The following is a 19,977-nucleotide window of genomic DNA, read 5'->3' on the forward strand; positions in this document are numbered from 1 at the left end:
ACGGCTTTAAGCCGGGCCAAGGCGTGGGTACCAGAGCTTGACCCGTCTGAGGTAGCCACCGGGTACCCAAGCTTTAAGGGAGATGGTACTCCGTTTGACCAGAAGGACTTCGCAGCTTGTGTAAAGGAAATATGTCCAATGGCCACTTTGAATGCCAACGATTCAGATCTTTCAAAGTACCATCCGACTTACAATAAGGAAAATCAGAAGATGCCAACTCCGGCTTATAAAGTGATGGACTTAATTCCCCCAATCCGTAAGCACACTTTTGCCCCTGAAATTGAGCCGTCTGATCTTATAGATCAAGAAGCTGAATTTCAAGCTTTATCTGGCATCGATTGGTCATCACCAAATTTTCAAACGGCAGAAGAGGATGAAGGACCGGCGAAGGATGACGCTGAAACCTCCAATCAGCAAGCCCAAGAAGATTGAGCCGCCGGGCGGTTTAAATACTTGGTCTTTGAAAAAACTCTTGATCTCATTTGGCTCATGGAGCCATGTAATAGGGTAGGAAAAACATGAATCTGTCGTGCCATCACGCACGTTTTTGCTTTTGTTTAACACTGCTGATCCGCCGGTTTAAAAAACCATTATGGGTATGATAGCCTTTGATTTATGCAAATCTCATGGATTATTAACCTGCACACAAAGAAAATACAAGCGCCCTGGCGGCTTACCGTTGGGCGGGTCATGATACCCAACTGAAGCCACTGGGAACAAATAATTCATAACCAGGGCTAATCTGACTGTAATGTTTAACATAAAAATCATACCTGTGGCTGCATGCTTAGACTGCTGGTTGAACAACCTTATGCAGTTAGAGGCGGTAGAGCCATAATTGTAAACATCAAAGTATGATACTCTGGCGACTTAGAGCCTTCCATCTTGGCGGGTCATAGAGACCCGGGAGATATTTTCAAACATGAGCCATAAATAGGGCAACTGGGCCTGACTTGTAAAAAACCAGAAGTTGAAGAAGAAGTTTTCGAATATAAATGAAAAATCAAAGAAACTTGAGGCTTTTGTGGGCTGCCAAGCCAAAGTGTCTTCTTCAATGAAACTAGCCGGAGCCACTGGATTGTTCGTGCTGCCGTGATCGTGACACACAGTGTGCCCAATCGACATTTGAACCCTGGAATAAGTCTGGTCTTGCTCAAAGACTTATCAGGAGTACGCGGGGCCAGAGTAACAGTATCATGGGCCGATTTATCCAAGTTCCAAGGAAGGCAGCTTATGAAGCCTGGATCGATCTGACTCTGTAAGCTGTGCTCTCGGATGACAAGCCGCTGTTTGAACCTTAATCGAGCTCAGATCTTGGTCGAATACGCCGTAAAGACTGATCGTTTAGAGTTCGGCGGGTCAATCAGGATGACCTGATAGAGTTGAAGCAGCTGGTGTACAGGTAGGATGACCCGGTCAGAGTTTGTTCTCTTTGGTCGAATACGCCTGTGTTTGAACAAACCTGGTCAAGAGGGTAGTAACGCTATGTTCTCTTTGGTCGAATACGCCTATGTTTGAACAAGAAGCCCCCAAGTGACATACTTACAAGTGTGGCGTTGAGCCGGTCAAGAGGGTACCGACAATTATGATTCGAATACGATCAGGAAGCCCCCAAGTGACACACTGATAAATGTGGCGTTGAGCCGGTCATGAGGGTACTGACAGCTATGCTCGATGAGCAGGAAGCCCCCAAGTGGCCATACAAGTTTTGGCATTGCGCCGATCAAGAGGGTACCGACAGCTATGCTCGATGAGCAGGAAGCCCCCAAGTGATCATTGAAGCAGGGTACCTATGTTTGAGTTGTGCTTTGCAACAGACTCTCTTTGGTCCCTGTAAATTGGACATCAAGCCTCTTAAAAGAATATGTAAGGTGACGATAAAGACTCAACTTCGAGGAAGTGAAATGACAGAGGCCCTGAATTATCAGGGATGCCGGCTTCATTAAACTGTCTATAATATATACATCATGTAACTATGTACATCATGAGAGCCGGTGGCTCAAGTATAGTAGGGCCGAAGATGAGCAATGTTTCACGGCCGATGGGTCTCCTCCTCTGACTTATGTGAATCCTTGTGTTCTCGAACGTTGATAAGATAATATGACCCGTTATGCAGATTCTTGCTGACCACAAAAGGTCCTTCCCAGGGCGGTGAGAGCTTATGCATATCTGTTTGATCCTGGATGAGCCAGAGCACTAAGTTGCCTTCCTGAAAGGTTCTGGTTTTGACCCGGCGGCTGTGGTAGCGACATAGGTCTCGCTGATAAATCGCCAAACGAGTGCTATGTATTGAGCTTGCGTTGGTTTTCCCCGAAGAGGAGAGGATGATGCAGCAGAGTAGCGTAAGTATTTCCCTCAGTTTTTGAGAACCAAGGTATCAATCCAGCAGGAGGCCACGCACAAGTCCCTCGTACCTACACAAAACAAATAACTCCTTGCAACCAACACGAATAGGGGTTGTCAATCCCTTCACAGTCACTTACGAGAGTGAGATCTGATAGAGATGATAGATAATATTTTTGGTATAAAGACGCAAACTAAAATAAAAGGTAAAGTAAAGAGCAAAGCAATAATAAAAGCGTAGGAAGATTAATATGATGAAAATAGACTCGGGGGCCATAGGTTTCACTAGTGGCTTCTCTCAAGAGCATAAGTATTTTACGGTGGGTGAACGAATTACTGTTGAGCAATTGATAGAATTGAGCATAGTTATGAGAATATCTAGGTATGATCATGTATATAGGCATCACGTCCGAGACAAGTAGACCGACTCCTGCCTGCATCTACTACTATTACTCCACTCATCGACCGCTATCCAGCATGCATCTAGAGTATTAAGTTAATGAAAACAGAGTAACGCCTTAAGCAAGATGACATGATGTAGAGGAATAAATTCATGCAATATGATAAATACCCCATCTTGTTATCCTCGATGGCCACGATACAATACGTGCCTGGCAACCCCTTCTGTCACTGGGTAAGGACACCACAAGATCGAACCCAAAGCTAAGCACTTCTCCCATTGCAAGAACTACCAATCTAGTTGGCCAAACCAAACGGATAATTCGAAGAGACTTGCAACGATAACTCAATCATAAATAAAAGAATTCAGAGAAGATTCAAATATTGTTCATAGATAAACTTGATCATAAACCCACAATTCATCGGTCTCAACAAACACACCGCAAAAAGAACATTACATCGAATAGATCTCCACGAGAGAGGGGGAGAACATTGTATTGAGATCCAAAAAGAGAGAAGAAGCCATCTAGCTACTAGCTATGGACCCGAAGGTCTGAAGTAAACTACTCACACTTCATCGGAGAGGCTATGGTGATGATGTAGAAGCCCTCCATGGTGGAATCCCCTTCCGGCGGAGCTCCGGAACAGGCCCCAAGATGGGATCTCGTGGATACAGAAAGTTGCGGTGGTGGAATTAGGTTTTTGGCTCCGTATCTGATCTGACGGGGGTACGTAGGTATATATAGGAGGAAGGAGTACGTCGGTGGAGCAACAGGGGGCCCACGAGGCAGGGGGGCGCGCCCCCCACCATCGTGACCGCCTCTTTTGTTCCTTGGAGTAGGTTCCAAGTCTCCTGGATCACGTTCGGTGAGAAAATCACGTTCCCGAAGGTTTCATTCCGTTTGGACTCCGTTTGATATTCCGTTTGTTCGAAACACTGAAATAGGCAAAAAATAGCAATTTTGGGCAGGGCCTCCGGTTAATAGGTTAGTCCCAAAAGTAATATAAATGTGGAAAATAAAGCCCAATATAGTCCAAAACAATAGATAATATAGCATGGAGCAATCAAGAATTATAGATACGTTGGAGACGTATCAAGCATCCCCAAGCTTAATTCCTGCTCGTCCTCGAGTAGGTAAATGATAAAAAAGAAGAATTTTTGATGCGGAGTGCTACTTGGCATAATTTTAATGTAACTCTTCTTAATTGTGGTATGAATATTCAGATCCGAAAGATTCAAGACAAAAGTTCATATTGACATAAGAAATAATAATACTTCAAGCATACTAATAAAAGCAATCATGTCTTCTCAAAATAACATGGCAAAAGAAAGTTCATCCCTACAAAATCATATAGTTAGGCTATGCTTCATTTTCGTCACACAAAGATGTTCCCAACTTCTATACCCCCGATGACAAGCCAAGCAATTGTTTCATACTTAAATAATCTCAAACTTTTTCAACTTCCACGTAATAGATGAGCGTGAGCCATGGATATAGCACTATGGGTGGAATAGAATATGATGATGGGGATTGTGTGGAGAAAAAAAAAGGAGAAAGTCTCACATTGACGAGGATAATCAACGGGCTATGGAGATGCCCATCAATTGATGTCAACATGAGGAGTAGGGATTGCCATGCAACGGATGCACTAGAGCTATAAATGAATGAAAGCTCAACAAAATAAAACTAGTGGGTGTGCATCCAACTTGCTTGCTCACGAAGACCTAGGGCATTTGAGGAAGCCCATCGTAGGAATATACAAGCCAAGTTCTATAATGAAAAATTCCCACTAATATGAAAAAGACAACCTATGAGACACACTATATGAAAAACATGGTGCTACTTTGAAGCACAATATATGAGACCCACTACATGAACATGGTGCTACTTTGAAGCACAATATATGAGACTTACTACATGAAGAACATGGTGCTACTTTGAAGCACAAGTGTGGAAAAAGAGATAGTAACATTGCCCTTTTTATTTATTTTCTTTTTTTGGACCTCTTTTTTTTTCTTTTGGCCTTTCTCCTTTTTTTGGGCAATGCTCTAATAATGATGATCATCACACTTTCATTGATTACAACATATGAATTACAACTCGAAACTAGAACAAGATATGACTCTATATGAATGCCTCCGGCGGTGTACCGGGATGGTGCAATGAATCAAGAGTGACATGTATGAAAATTATGCATGGTGGCTTTGCCACAAATACGATGTCAACTACATGATCATGCAATGGCAATATGACAAAAGTAAAGTATGTCATGATGATGATGAACGGAACGGTGGAAAGTTGCATGGCAATATATCTCGGAATGGCTATGGAAATGCCATAATAGGTAGGTATGGTGGTTGTTTTGAGGAAGATATAAGGAGGTTTATGTGTGATAGAGCGTATCGTATCACGGGGTTTGGACGCACCTGCGAAATTTGCACAACCTCTCAAGGTGAGAAAGGGCAATGCATGGTACAGAAGAGGCTAGCAATGGTGGAAAGGTAAAAGTGCGTATAATCCATGGACTCAACATTAGTCAAAAAAAAGAACTCATATACTTATTGCAAAAATTTAGAAGTCATCAAAAATCAAGTACTACGCGCATGCTCCTAGGGGGATAGATTGGTAGGAAAAGACCATCGCTCGTCCCCGACCGCCACTCATAAGGATGCACAAGCCAGGTACACTTCATGTTTCAAATTTGTCACACAACTTTAACCATACGTGCATGCTACGGGACTTGCTAACTTTAACACAAGCATTCTTCAAATTCATAATCACCCAACTAGCATGACTTTAATATCACTACCTCCATATCTCAAAACAATTATCAAGCATCAAACTTTTCTTAGTATTCAACGCACTCAAAAGAAAGTTTTACAAATCTTGAATACCAAGCATATTATTATTATTAGAAAATTACCATGCTATTTAAGACTCTCAAAATAATCTAAGTGAAGCATGAGAGATCAAAGGTTTCTTTAAAAAAAATCCACCACCGTGCTCTAAAAGATATAAGTGAAGCACTAGAGCAAAACTACAAAGCTCAAAGGATATAAGTGAAGCACATAGAGTAAAACTATAAAGCTCAAAAGATATAAGTGAAGCACATAGAGTATTCTAACAAATTCCAATTCATGTATGGCTCTCTCAAAAGGTGTGTACAGCAAGGATTATTGTGGTAAATTAAAAGCAAAGACGCAAATAATACAAGACGCTCCAAGCTAAACACATATCATGTGGTGAATAAAAATATAGCTCCAAGTAAAGTTATCGATGGAAGTGGACGAAATAGGGGATGCCTTCCGGGGCATCCCCAAGCTTTGAATTTTTGGTGTCCTTGGATTATATTGGGGGTGCCATGGGAAACCCCAAGCTTAGGCTCTTGCCACTCCTTGTTCCATAATCCATCAAAAGAATTTCACCCAAAACTTGAAAACTTCACAACACAAAACTCAACAGAAATCTCGTGAGCTCCGTTAGCGAAAGAAAACAAAAGACCACTTCAAGGTACTGTAATGAACTCATTATTTATTTATATTGGTGTTAAACCTACTGTATTCCAACTTCTCTATGGATTATAAACTATTTTACTAGCCATAGATTCATCAAAATAAGCAAACAACACACGAAAAACAGAATCTGTCAAAAACAGAACAGTCTGTAGTAATCTGTAACTAACGCAAACTTCTGGAACTCCAAAAATTCAGAAAAAATAGGACGACCTAGGAAATTTGTTTATTCATCAGCAGCAATTGGAATCACTATTATATCACGTTCTGGTGATTTTTAACAATTTCTTTCGTGAACAGAAAGTTTCTGGAAACTACAGCAAGATCAAATAACTATTATCCAAGAAGATCCTATAGGTTTAACTTGGCACAAACACTAATTAAAACATAAAAACACATCTAAACAGAAGGTAGATGATAAATTTATTACTAAAAAGAAACAAAAACAAAAAACACAAAGAAAATTGGGTTGCCTCCCAACAAGCGCTATCGTTTAACGCCCTAGCTAGGCATAAAAGCAAGGATAGATCTAGGTATTGCCATCTTTGGTAGGCAATCCATATGTGGCTCTCATAATAGATTCATAAGGTAATTTGACTTTATTTCTTGGAAAGTGTTCCATGCCTTTCTTTAATGGAAATTGGAATCTAATATTCCCTTCCTTCATATCAATAATTGCACCAATCGTTCTAAGGAAAGGTCTACCAAGAATAATAGGACATAAAGGATTGCAATCTATATCAAGAACGATAAAGTCTACGGGCACATAATTCCTATTTGCAACAATAAGAACATCATTAATTCTTCCCATAGGTTTCTTAATAGTGGAATCCGCAAGGTGCAAGTTTAGAGAGCATTCGTCAAAATCATGGAAATCTAGCAAATCACACAAAGTTTTGGGAATAGTGGAAACACTAGCACCCAAATCACATAAAGCATAAAATTCATGATCCTTAATCTTAATTTTAATAGTTGGTTCCCACTCATCATAAAGTTTTCTAGGGATGGAGACTTCCAACTCAAGTTTTTCCTCATAAGATTGAAGGCATCAACGATATGTTTGGTAAACGCTTTATTTTGACTATAAGCATGCGGAGAATTTAGCACGGATTGTAACAAGGAAATACAATCAATTAAAGAGCAACTTTCATAATTAAATTCCTTGAAATCCAAAATAGTGGGTTTAGCAACTTCTAAAGTTTTACTTTCTTCATTCCTACTTTTATCAATTTTAGCATCATACTCTAAAAACTCTGAATTTTTGGAACGCCTTCTAGGTAAAGGTGACTCATATTCAATCTCATCATTATCAAGATTCATATTGAAAAGCAAGGATTTAATGGGAGACACATCAATAACTTTTAGATCTTCATCTTGATTTTCATGGAAATTGGAAGAACACGCTTTAATAAAGGCATCTTTCATAGCACGAATCCTAGCGGTTCTTTCCTTACACTCATCAATGGAAGTTCTCATGGCTTTGAGAGACTCATTGATATCATGCTTAGGAGGAATATATCTAAGCTTTAAAGAATCAACATCAAGAGAAATTCTATCAACGTTCCTAGCAAATTCATCAACTATAAGTAATTTGTCTGCAAGCAAAGCATTAAAATTCTTTTGTGAATTCATAAACTCTTTAACACTAGTCTCAAATTCAGAGGGCATCTTATTAAAATTTCCATAAGAGTTGTTGTAGGAATTTCCATAATTATTAGAAGGATTACTAGGATAAGGCCTAGGATTAAAATTCCCTCTATACGCGTTGTTACCAAAATTATTCCTACCAACAAAATTCACATCCATAGATTCATTATTATTCTCAATCAAACTAGACAAAGGCATATCATTAGGATCAGAAGAAACACTCTTAGTAGCATTAATTTCATAAGTTCATCCATCTTTCCACTCAAAACATTAATTTCTTCTATCGCATGCACTTTCTTATTAGTAGATCTTTCAGTGTGCCATTGAGCATAATTAACCATAATATTATCAAGAAGTTTTGTAGCATCTCCTAATGTGATTTCCATAAACGTGCCTCCCGCGGCTGAATCTAAGAGATTTCTAGAAGCAAAGTTCAAACCGGCATAAATTTTTTGTATAATCATCCACAAATTTAAACCATGAGTAGGGCAATTACGTATCATTAATTTAATTCTCTCCCAAGCTTGTGCAACATGTTCATGATCAAGTTGCTTAAAATTCATAATATCGTTCCTAAGAGAGATGATTTTAGCGGGAGGAAAATACTTAGAGATAAAAGCATCTTTGCACTTGTTCCAAGAATCAATACTATTTTTAGGCAAAGACGAAAACCAAGCTTTAGCGTGATCTCTAAGCGAAAAGGGAAATAGCTTCAATTTAACAACATCATTGTCAACATCTTTCTTCTTTTGCATATCACATAAATCCACGAAGTTATTTAAATGAGTAGCGGCATCTTCACTAGGATGGCCGGCGAATTGATCTTTCATAACGAGATTCAATAAAGCAGCATTGATTTCACAAGATTCAGTATTGGAAAGAGGAGCAATCGGAGTGCTAAGGAAATCATCATTGTTGGTATTTGTAAAGTCACACAATTTGGTATTATCTTGTGCCATGGCAACAAGTAATCCAACACACAAGCAAACAGAAAAAGGCAAGTGAGAAAAAGGAAAACGGAAAGAGAGGGCAAATAAAACGGCAAGGGTGAAGTGGGGGAGAGGAAAACGAGAGGCAAATGGCAAATAATGTAATGCGAGAGATAAGGGATTGTGATGGGTACTTGGTATGTTGACTTTTGCGTAGACTCCCCGGCAACGACGCCAGAAATCCTTCTTGCTACGTCTTGAGCTTGCGTTGGTTTTCCCCAAAGAGCAGAGGATGATGCAGCAGAGTAGCGTAAGTATTTCCCTCAGTTTTTGAGAACCAAGGTATCACTCCAGTAGGAGGCCACGCACAAGTCCCTCTTACTTACACAAAACAAATAACTCCTCGCAACCAACACGAATAGGGGTTGTCAATCCCTTCACGGTCACTTACGAGAGTGAGATCTGATAGAGATGATAGATAATATTTTTGGTATTTTTGGTATAAAGATGCAAAGTAAAATAAAAGGTAAAGTAAAGAGCAAAGCAATAATAAAAGCGTAGGAAGATTAATATGATGAAAATAGACCCGAGGGCCATAGGTTTCACTAGTGGCTTCTCTCAAGAGCATAAGTATTTTACGGTGGGTGAACGAATTACTGTTGAGCAATTGACAGAATTGAGCATAGTTATGAGAATATCTAGGTATGATCATGTATATAGGCATCACGTCCGAGACAAGTAGACCGACTCCTGCCTGCATCTACTACTATTACTCCACTCATCGACCGCTATCCAGCATGCATCTAGAGTATTAAGTTAATGAAAACAGAGTAACGCCTTAAGTAAGATGACATGATGTAGAGGAATAAATTCATGCAATATGATAAATACCCCATCTTGTTATCCTCGATGGCAACGATACAATACGTGCCTTGCAACCCCTTCTGTCACTGGGTAAGGACACCACAAGATCGAACCCAAAGCTAAGCACTTCTCCAATTGCAAGAACTACCAATCTAGTTGGCCAAACCAAACGGATAATTCGAAGAGACTTGCAAAGATAACTCAATCATACATAAAAGAATTCAGAGAAGATTCAAATATTGTTCATAGATAAACTTGATCATAAACCCACAATTCATCGGTCTCAACAAACACACCGCAAAAAGAAGATTACATCGAATAGATCTCCACGAGAGAGGGGGAGAACATTGTATTGAGATCCAAAAAGAGAGAAGAAGCCATCTAGCTACTAGCTATGGACCCAAAGGTCTGAAGTAAACTACTCACACTTCATCGGAGAGGCTATGGTGATGATGTAGAAGCCCTCCGTGGTGGAATCCCCTTCCGGCGGAGCTCCGGAACAGGCCCCAAGATGGGATCTCATGGATACAGAAAGTTGCGGCGGTGGAATTAGGTTTTTGGCTCCGTATCTGATCTGACGGGGGTACATAGGTATATATAGGAGGAAGGAGTACATCGGTGGAGCAACAGGGGGCCCACGAGGCAGGGGGCGCGCCCTAGGGGGCGCCCCCCACCCTCGTGACCGCCTCTTTTGTTCCTTGGAGTAGGGTCCAAGTCTCCTGGATCATGTTCGGTGAGAAAATCACGTTCCCGAAGGTTTCATTCCGTTTGGACTCCGTTTGATATTCCGTTTCTTCAAAACACTGAAATAGGCAAAAAACAGCAATTCTGGGCTGGGCCTCCGGTTAATAGGTTAGTCCCAAAAGTAATATAAAAGTGGAAAATAAAGCCCAATATAGTCCAAAACAATAGATAATATAGCATGGAGCAATCAAAAATTATAGATACGTTGGAGACGTATCAACGAGGCTCCGCGAGATCACGCTCCTCATCCAACAAGTGAAGTGCATCTTGACGTGCCTTTTCATTGTCAGCTTCCACATAAGCCGCCACCCAGGGTGAATCGTGACAGATGTCACTAGGGAGAACCGCCTCCGCTCCATAAACCATGAAAAAGGGGGTGTAACCCGTAGATCTCTTGGGAGTCGTGTTGATGCTCCATAACACCGAAGGTAACTCCTCCACCCAACAACCCGGTGTCCTTTGCAAAGGGACCATAAGCCGGGGCTTGATACCTCGCAAAATATCTTGATTATCTCGTTCTGCCTGACCATTGGACTGAGGGTGAGCCACAGATGAAACGTCAAGCCGGATATGCTCTCGTTGACAGAATTCTCTCATAGCACCTTTAGAAAGATTAGTGCCATTATCTGTTATAATGCTATGTGGAAAGCCAAAATGGAAGATCACCTTCTTCATGAATTGAACCGCCGTTGCTGCATCACACGTACTGACTGGCTCTGCTTCAACCCACTTGGTGAACTTGTCAACCGCCACCAAAAGGTGGGTCTTCTTATCCTTGGACCTCTTGAAAGGCCCAACCATATCAAGCCCCCAAGTTGCAAACGACCAAGTAATTGGAATCATCCTCAATTCTAGAGCCAGCACATGAGCTCGTCGTGAAAATTTCTGACAGCTGTCACATCTGCTTACCAAATCCTCAGCATCAGCGTGAGCCGTCAACCAGTAGAACCCATGACGAAAAGCCTTGGCTACAAGCAATTTAGAGCCGGCATGATGACCACAATCTCCTTCATGAATTTCCCGTAGAATCTCACGGCCTTCTTCGGGAGAGACGCAACGCTGAAATGCCCCTATGACACTGCAATGGTGCAACTCCCCGTTGACAATTGTCATTGACTTTGACCGTCGGGTTATCTGTCTAGCCAAAATTTCATCCTCCGGAAACTCACCCCGGGTCATGTAAGCCGAATACGGAACTGTCCAATTAGGAATAGCGTGAAGAGCCGCCACCAATTGTGCTTCCGGGTCAGGGATAGAAAGATCTTCCTCTGTAGGCAATTTGACAGAAGGGTTAAGCAGAACGTCCAGGAACGTGTTAGGTGGCACCGGCTTACGCTGAGATCCTAGCCGGCTTAAAGTATCAGCCGCCTCATTCTTCCGGTGATCAATGTGCTCAACTTGATAAACCTTGAAATGACCCGCAATAGCATCAACCTCTCTACGATAAGTCGCCATGAGCAGATCTTTAGAATCCCAAGTACCAGAAACTTGCTGAGCCACCAGATCTGAATCACCAAAGCACCTGACCCGGCTTAGGTTCATCTCCTTAGCCATCCGAAGACAATGGAGTAGGGCCTCATACTCAGCTGCATTGTTAGTACAGGGGAACATAAGTCGGAGAACATAAGAAAATTTGTCACCTCGTGGGGAAGTTAAGACAGCTCCAGCCCCCGAGCCCTCCAACTGTCTGGATCCATCAAAGTGAACAGTACAATATGTATTATCCGGCTTTTCCTCCAGCGCCTGTAACTCTGTCCAGTCATTGATGAAATCCACAAGTGCTTGGGACTTGATGGACGTACGTGGCACATATTTTAAGCCGTGAGGTCCAAGCTCAATGGCCCACTTAGCAACCCGGCCTGTGGCTTCTCTGTTTTGGATGATGTCTCCTAAAGGAGCAGAACTAACCATTGTGATGGGATGACCCTGAAAATACTGCTTAAGCTTCCGGTTTGCCATGAAGACTCCATACACAAGCTTCTGACAGTGTGGATATCTCTGTTTGGACTCGATAAGCACCTCGTTGATGTAGTAAACCGGCCGCTGAACCGGGTACTCCTTGCCTGCCTCTTTCCTTTCCACCACGATGGCTACACTGACGGCCCGGCTATTAGCAGCTACATACAACAATAGTGGCTCCTTATCAATAGGGGCAGCAAGCACGGGCGGCTCAGCCAACTGTTTCTTCAGATCCTCAAATGCTTGATTAGCAGCATCACTCCAAACAAAGTGATCCGTCTTCTTCATCATCTGATAAAGGGGAATAGACTTCTCACCCAGTCGGCTTATGAACTGGCTTAGAGCCGAAATACGACCTGCCAGACGCTGAACATCATTGACACACGCCGGCTTAGCCAATGAAGTAATGGCTTTGATCTTTTCCGGGTTAGCTTCAATGCCTCTGTTAGAAACCAGAAAACCCAAGAGCTTGCCTGCTGGCACACCAAAGACACACTTAGCCGGGTTAAGCATCATCTTGTAGATCCGGAGATTGACAAACGTCTCTTTCAAATCATCAATCAGGGTCTCTTTCTCTCTTGACTTCACCATAATGTCATCTACATAAGCATGAACATTGCGCCCAATCTGATTATGAAGGCAATTTTGCACACACCGCTGACAAGTCGCCTGGGCACTCTTGAGCCCAAATGGCATAGACACATAGCAGAAGGCTCCAAACGGAGTAATGAAAGCTGTATTCTCCTGGTGCTTAACTGCCATCTTGATCTGATGATAACCAGAATAAGCATCCAAAAAACTCAAATGCTCACAACCCGCCATAGCATCAATGATTTGATCAATACGTGGGAGAGCAAACGGATCAGCCGGACAAGCCTTGTTCAAGTCCGTGTAATCCACACACATTCGCCAAGTGTCATTCTTCTTGAGTACCAGCACCGGGTTAGCCAACCACTCCGGATGAAAAACTTTAACAATATACCCGGCCGCTAAGAGCCGGGACACCTCTTCACCAATGGCCTTCCGCCTCTCCTTGTTAAAACGACGGAGGAATTGCCTTACTGGCTTAAATTTTGGATCTACATTAAGAGTGTGCTCAGCGAGTTCCCTCGGTACACCCGGCATGTCTGAAGGCTTCGATGCAAAGATGTCCCAGTTCTCACGAAAGAACTCGACGAGCGCGCTTTCCTATTTCGGATCCAGTTTGGCACTGATACTGAATTGTTTAGATGAGTCGCTAGGAACGAAGTCAACCAATTTAGTGTCATCTGCCGACTTAAATTTTAACGATGGATCATGCTCTGTGGTTGGCTTCCTCAAGGACGTCATGTCAGACGGGTCAACATTATCCTTGTAAAATTTCAGCTTCTCCATTGCACAAACCGATTCAGCATAAGCCGCATCACCTTCTTCACACTCCAGGGCCACCTTGCGACTCCCATGCACTGTGATGGTGCCCTTGTGACCCGGCATCTTAAGTTGCAGGTAAACATAGCAAGGCCTCGCCATGAACTTAGCGTAAGCCGGCCACCCAAACAGAGCATGATAAGGGCTTTTAATCTTGACCACTTCGAAGGTTAAAGTCTCAGACCTGGAATCATGCTCATCTCCAAAGGCCACTTCCAAAGATATCTTACCTGCCGGGTAGGCTGACTTACAAGGCACCACACCATGGAAAATAGTGTTTGACGGCTTAAGATTTTTATTGGTTAATCCCATGCGACGGAAGGTCTTGTAATAAAGTATGTTAATGCCGCTACCTCCATCCATGAGTACCTTGGTAAATTTATAGCCCCCAACCTGAGGCGCCACCACCAGAGCTAGGTGACCTGGATTATCAACCCGGGGCGGATGATCCTCACGAATCCACACAATAGGCTGCTCTGACCACCATAAATAGCGTGGCACCGCCGGCTCAACCGCATTCACGGCCCTCTTATGAAGCTTCTGATCCCGCTTACATAAGCTAGTGGTGAAGACATGATACTGCCCACTATTCAACTGCTTCGGGTTGCTCTGATAACCAGACTGCTGCTGCTGTTGATTCCCCTGATTATTCTGCTGATTATAACCACCCTGGTTGCCGTGGCCCTGAAAACCGGAACTTGAACCGTCGCTGCCATGACCCGGACCATGAGAACCGGATCCTGACCCGCCGTTCGGGCCATGCTAGCGCTGGATGGATTCCCTAAAGCTTCTCATTATGCTGCCCTCTTTCCACGAATGAGTCGCCGGCTTCTGATCCATTCCGTGTTTCGGACATGGTTGACTTAGCATTGCCTCAAGATTGAAATCTGCCCTTGGAGCCGGCTGTCCCTTACGACGCTGGCTATAATTGCGCGCACCGGTGTTAGCCACAAATTCATTAGCCTTGCGCTTACCGTTGCCACCCTGATTGGTAGGATTGTGCTGTTGCCCTTTCATGCCGCTACTCTTCTTTCCCTTTCCAGATCTCTCATCTTTAGAGTCGGGGTCCTTGGTACCATCAGATTTGGCATACTTAACAAGAGCTGCCATCAGAGTACCCATGTCATCACAATGACGCTTGATCCTTCCAAGCTTCTGCTTGAGTCAATGAAGCGGCAGTTTTTCTCTAACATTAGAACCGTTGAACCGACGTTAATGTTATCTGAAGAGTGTATGATAGTCGAGACCCGGCGACCCAGCTGGTTGTTGACTCGCCCTTAGCTTGGACACAGGAAACCAAATCCACAATTGACATGGGCTGCTTGCATGTATCTTTGAAATTCTGGATGAACCGGGCCTTCAGCTCCGCCCATGACCTGATGGAATTAGTTGGTAGCCCTTTCAACCAGGTGCAAGCCGTCCCCTCCAGCATCATGGTGAAGTACTTGGCATATGCAACCACACTAACATCCAACATCTCCATAGCCATCTCATAACTCTCCACCCAAGCCTCAGGGGGCTGGTCTGCAGTGTAATTCAGCACCTTGCGAGGGCCTTTGAAGTCCTTGGGCAAACGCTCGTTCCGTAGAGCCGCCGTTAGACATGGCACATCGAAAGCTCTAGAAGTTACACCCGCCTCAACTGAAACTGTCGGGTGAGCCGGTGTGTGCTGATGAGCCGCTGGCTGAGCCGCCAGCTCGGCCTCCGGGCGCACCGGGTCATGACCACGATGTCGCTCGGTACTCGAGACTGCTGGCGAGTCAATGTGCCTACTGTAGCTCCGGCTTGGACGAGGGGTCGCATGAATCCGGTCACCGGTATAGGAATAAGCCCGCTGCTGTACCAAGGCCATTTGAAGAAGATCCCTAGCCCTTTGGGTTTCAACCGTTGTGGGAGTTTCACCCTCGACTGGAAGAGCCGCCAATCGTGTCGCCGCAGCAATCATGTTGTCAAGAGGGGTGGAGTAATGACCCGTTGGCGTCATTACGTGCGAAGAACCTGCTATGCGCGGCTGACCCGACGCCCCATCTCCTGTTGCTTCGACCGTCTGGTTGACCACCAGCGGGTTACTAGCTCCCGCTGCGGGTGTATTGAAGAGGTTCCTCGACTCATAGATTGAGGGTAGACGACTCTGGCGCTTCCTCCTCAAGACTTCATTTGAAGCATTCTGATCCACCATAAGCCGGTACGAATCTACTTGAATCCACTGCGCTCGGGCATTTAAAACGGCCCGCTCCGCAGTCATCATAGCATTTTCCACAGCCAATTCTGCCTTGGCCTGTGTGACCTCACCACGCAATTTAGCCACTTCCGCCTTATGATGTTCCTGGTTTTCTGGGGTTATGTCAACCTCCATCAGAGTCGCCAGGGCTTCCAATAGATCTGTTAAAACTTGAGCCGCCGGGCGCGCTGAACCGCTAGCACCCGCTGCTGTCAACTCCGCTGCACTGGGGGTCATGGCCCCGGTGGCTGTTGAACCGAGAACCGGCTGGGTGCCAGCCATGAAGATCGCCACCCTGTTCGGCGGCTCAAGGGGGTCCGGAATACTGTCGCCATCAGAACAACCCCCAAGCCGTCCACCCTGCAGTTGATACATTGAATCGGTCTCGCCTATGGACGACTCGCCATCAGAGTAGACGGCCATCTCACCGCCAGATAGAGAGCCTTCCAACTCAGCCCCATGGATACATCCAACAAAGGCGTGCTTCACGACAGGCTGAACTCGGGCGGGTCTTGCATGCTGAGCCGTCTCGATGATGTCGGTGCAGTTGTCCGGCTCAGGGCCCTGTTCGCCGATCTTGCCGATGAAGATGTGGATTCCGCCGAAGGGGACCCGGTACCCGTACTTAGTTGAGCCGGCCTCGGGGCCCCAGCCTGCATCATCGATGTAGAGCTTGCCGCAGCGACTCTTGGTCATCCGGCCCACTGCGTATCCCTTGAGCCCTTCGAACCTGCCCTTTAAGAACTCGAAACCACCGTGCGCTGGCCCCACGGTGGGCGCCAACTGTCGTGGAAGTGTCACGGCAGATGTCCTCATGGGAGGACTTAGTTGTGGAGCCATTGCGATGAGGTTAGCTTAAAGGGGTTAAACGGGACAAAGAACACGAGAAGTTTATACTGGTTCGGCCCCTTGCGGTGAAGGTAAAGGCCTAATCTAGTTGAGGTCGTATTGCTAGGGTTTCGATGACCAGGGAGCGAATACGCTTTGACTGGCTTCTCGACTTGTTGTTTCTTGCCCTAAGCCGTTGCCGGGTCGTCCCCTTATATACACGGGTTGAAGCCCTGTGGCCTACAGAGTCCCGGACGGCTCATACAACGTGTCCGGCTCGGTGACTTATCTTACATGCCTTATAACACAAGCTTACATATACATGGCGGTTTACACTCATGGGCCTTAAGCCGCCTTCGGGTTGGGCCCTTCTAACAAGCCTGTCTATCAACCGCCATCTCTTGTATGCTCTTGGGCTTCATTGCGATGAACCGCCATCGGGATGACCCGGCCCCTCCTGGGCGGGTCATATCTGATAGTCATATCCCCAACACAACTCCTAAACCAACTCCAAAGAAAAGGGGTATTCTATTTCTCAGTCCTGAAGATATGCAAGAGGCAAAGAAATCTATGAAAGAAAAGGGTATTAAAGCTGAAGATATTAAGAATTTACCACCTATTGAAGAAATACATGGTCTTGATAACCCGACACATGTAGTAAAGGTAAATTCTCTATATAGATTTGATGAAGGTGATATTCCTTGTTATAAGTCTACTAGCCAATTCTTAGATGAGTTTGATAATTTTATTGTTAAACAAGAAAACTTCAATGCTTATGTTGGTAGACAATTGAAACGAAATGCTTATACGATTGAACACTTGAGTGATTATATGTCTAGAGTTAAGGGTGAACTTAAACTCATTAGTAAACATGCTTCTATGGTTACCACTCAAGTAGAACAAGTGCTTAAAGCTCAAAATGATTTGCTCAATGAATTAAATAATAAGAAAAATGATAATGTCGTTAGAGTTATGACTAGAGGGGGTAAAATGACTTAGGAACCTTTGTATCCTGAGGGCCACCCCAAGAGAGTTGAGCAAGATTCTCAGAGAACTAATGTTGATGCACCTAGTCCTTCTAAGAGGAAGAAAAAGAAAAATGATAGGACTTTGCATGCTTCTAGTGAACCTGTTGTTGACACACCTGCGAATCCCAATGATAGTTCTATTTCTGATGCTGAAACACAATCTGGTAATGAACATGAACCTAGTGATAATATTAATGATGATGTTCATATTGATGCTCAACCTAGCAATGACAATGATGTAGATATTGAACCTGATGTTGATCTTGATAACCCACAATCAAAGAATTAACGTTATGATAAGAGAGACTTCTTTGCTAGGAAGCACGGTAAAGAAAGAGAACCATGGGTTCAGAAACCCATGCCCTTTCCTCCTAAACCATCCAAGAAAAAGGATGATGAGGATTTTGAGCGCTTTGCTGAAATGATTAGACCTATCTTTTTGTGTATGCGTTTGACTGATATGCTTAAAATGAATACTTATGCTAAGTATATGAAAGAAATTGTTACAAATAAACGAAAGATATCGGAAGCTGAAATTTCCACCATGCTTGCTAATTATACTTTTAAAGGTGGAATACCAACTATACCATGCTCCATTAAAAGAAACTATGTTAAAACTGCTTTATATGATCTTGGAGCTGATGTTACTGTTATGCCTCTCTCTTTATACCGTAGACTTGATTTGGATAAGTTGACACCTACTGAAATATCTCTGCAAATGGACGATAAATCAACTGCTATACCTGTCAGTATTTGTGAGGATGTGCCTGTTGTGGTTGCAAATGTTACTATTTTAACGGAATTTGTTATTCTTGATATTCCCGAGGACGATAGTATGTCGATTATCCTTGGTAGACCCTTTTTGAATACTGCAGGGGATGTTATTGATTGCAACAAAGGCAATGTCACTTTTCATGTTAATGGTAATGAGCATACGGTACACTTTCCGAGGAAACAACCTCGAGTCCACAGTATAAATTCTATTAGAAAAATTCCAACGATTACTATTGGAGGTTTTGAATTTTGTCTTCCTACTGTCAAGAAGAAATATGATATTCTTATTATTGGGGATGTGCATATCCCCGTTGAGGTAACCTAGTGCTATTCGAAAATTCTCTGGTTTCATGCGATTCGGAATGAGTTTGTTAACAAGACTTGATCAACCTTGTTAGTGGATTCCTTTTGATGAGCATGAGATGGATGAATTTAGAAAGCACTACTCTCTATACCCTCCTTTTACTTTCTGTTATTTAGATTAAATAAAGCAAAAATAGTATTTTCTGTCTGTTTTCTGAATTATCCTTGCAATAAAAAATACCCCGAAAATAAAAGTTCTCCAAATGCCCCGAAAATGAAATATGATTTTTTGTACAATATTTAAGAATATCTGGCACCAAGAACACAGCAGAGGGGGCCACCACCTGGCCACGAGGGTCCAGGGCGCGCCCACCCCCCTAGAGGGCGCCCCTGCCTCGTGGACCCCTCGTGGCCCCCTCCACTTATTCCAGCACCCACACACTCCTTCTTCCTCCAGAAAAAATCACTCACCAGCTCAAGCACGAGTTCTAGCTCATCTTGCTGCCATTTTCGATCTCCTTGCTCAAAGCTCCATTCATAGAACTACTTTGGGGGATTGTTCTTCGGTATGTGACTCCTCCAATGGTCCAATTAGTTTTTGTTCTAGTGCTTTATTTATTGCAAATTTTTGCTGCTTAGGTGACCCTATTCTTGAGCTTGCATGTCAAATTTATTTGGTCCCAAGTAGTTCTAATGCATGATATAGTCTCTAGGCACTTGTGGGAGTAGTTGCTATCAATCTTGTTGAGTTTGGTTCACTTTTATTTTGAGTTACTAAAAATTTCAGAAATTTTTCAGAGGAAGAAATATGTTTAGGAAAATGTACCAAGGTGGTTCCTCAAAGAAGCAGGCACCTAGGCTCGCGATACGTGAGCCAGACTATGAACTACCAAGAGAAGCTCATGTGCGGCCTTGTGAATGGTCGTTAGAAGATTTTATGGTCCAAGCAGGCATTAAGGAGGAATTTAACGCATATGTGCGTAACGCTGAACTTGAGGGTTTCGTGTCAGATAAGTG

Source organism: Aegilops tauschii, chromosome 2 (assembly GCF_002575655.3).
Source record: "Aegilops tauschii subsp. strangulata cultivar AL8/78 chromosome 2, Aet v6.0, whole genome shotgun sequence".
NCBI lineage: Eukaryota > Viridiplantae > Streptophyta > Magnoliopsida > Poales > Poaceae > Aegilops > Aegilops tauschii.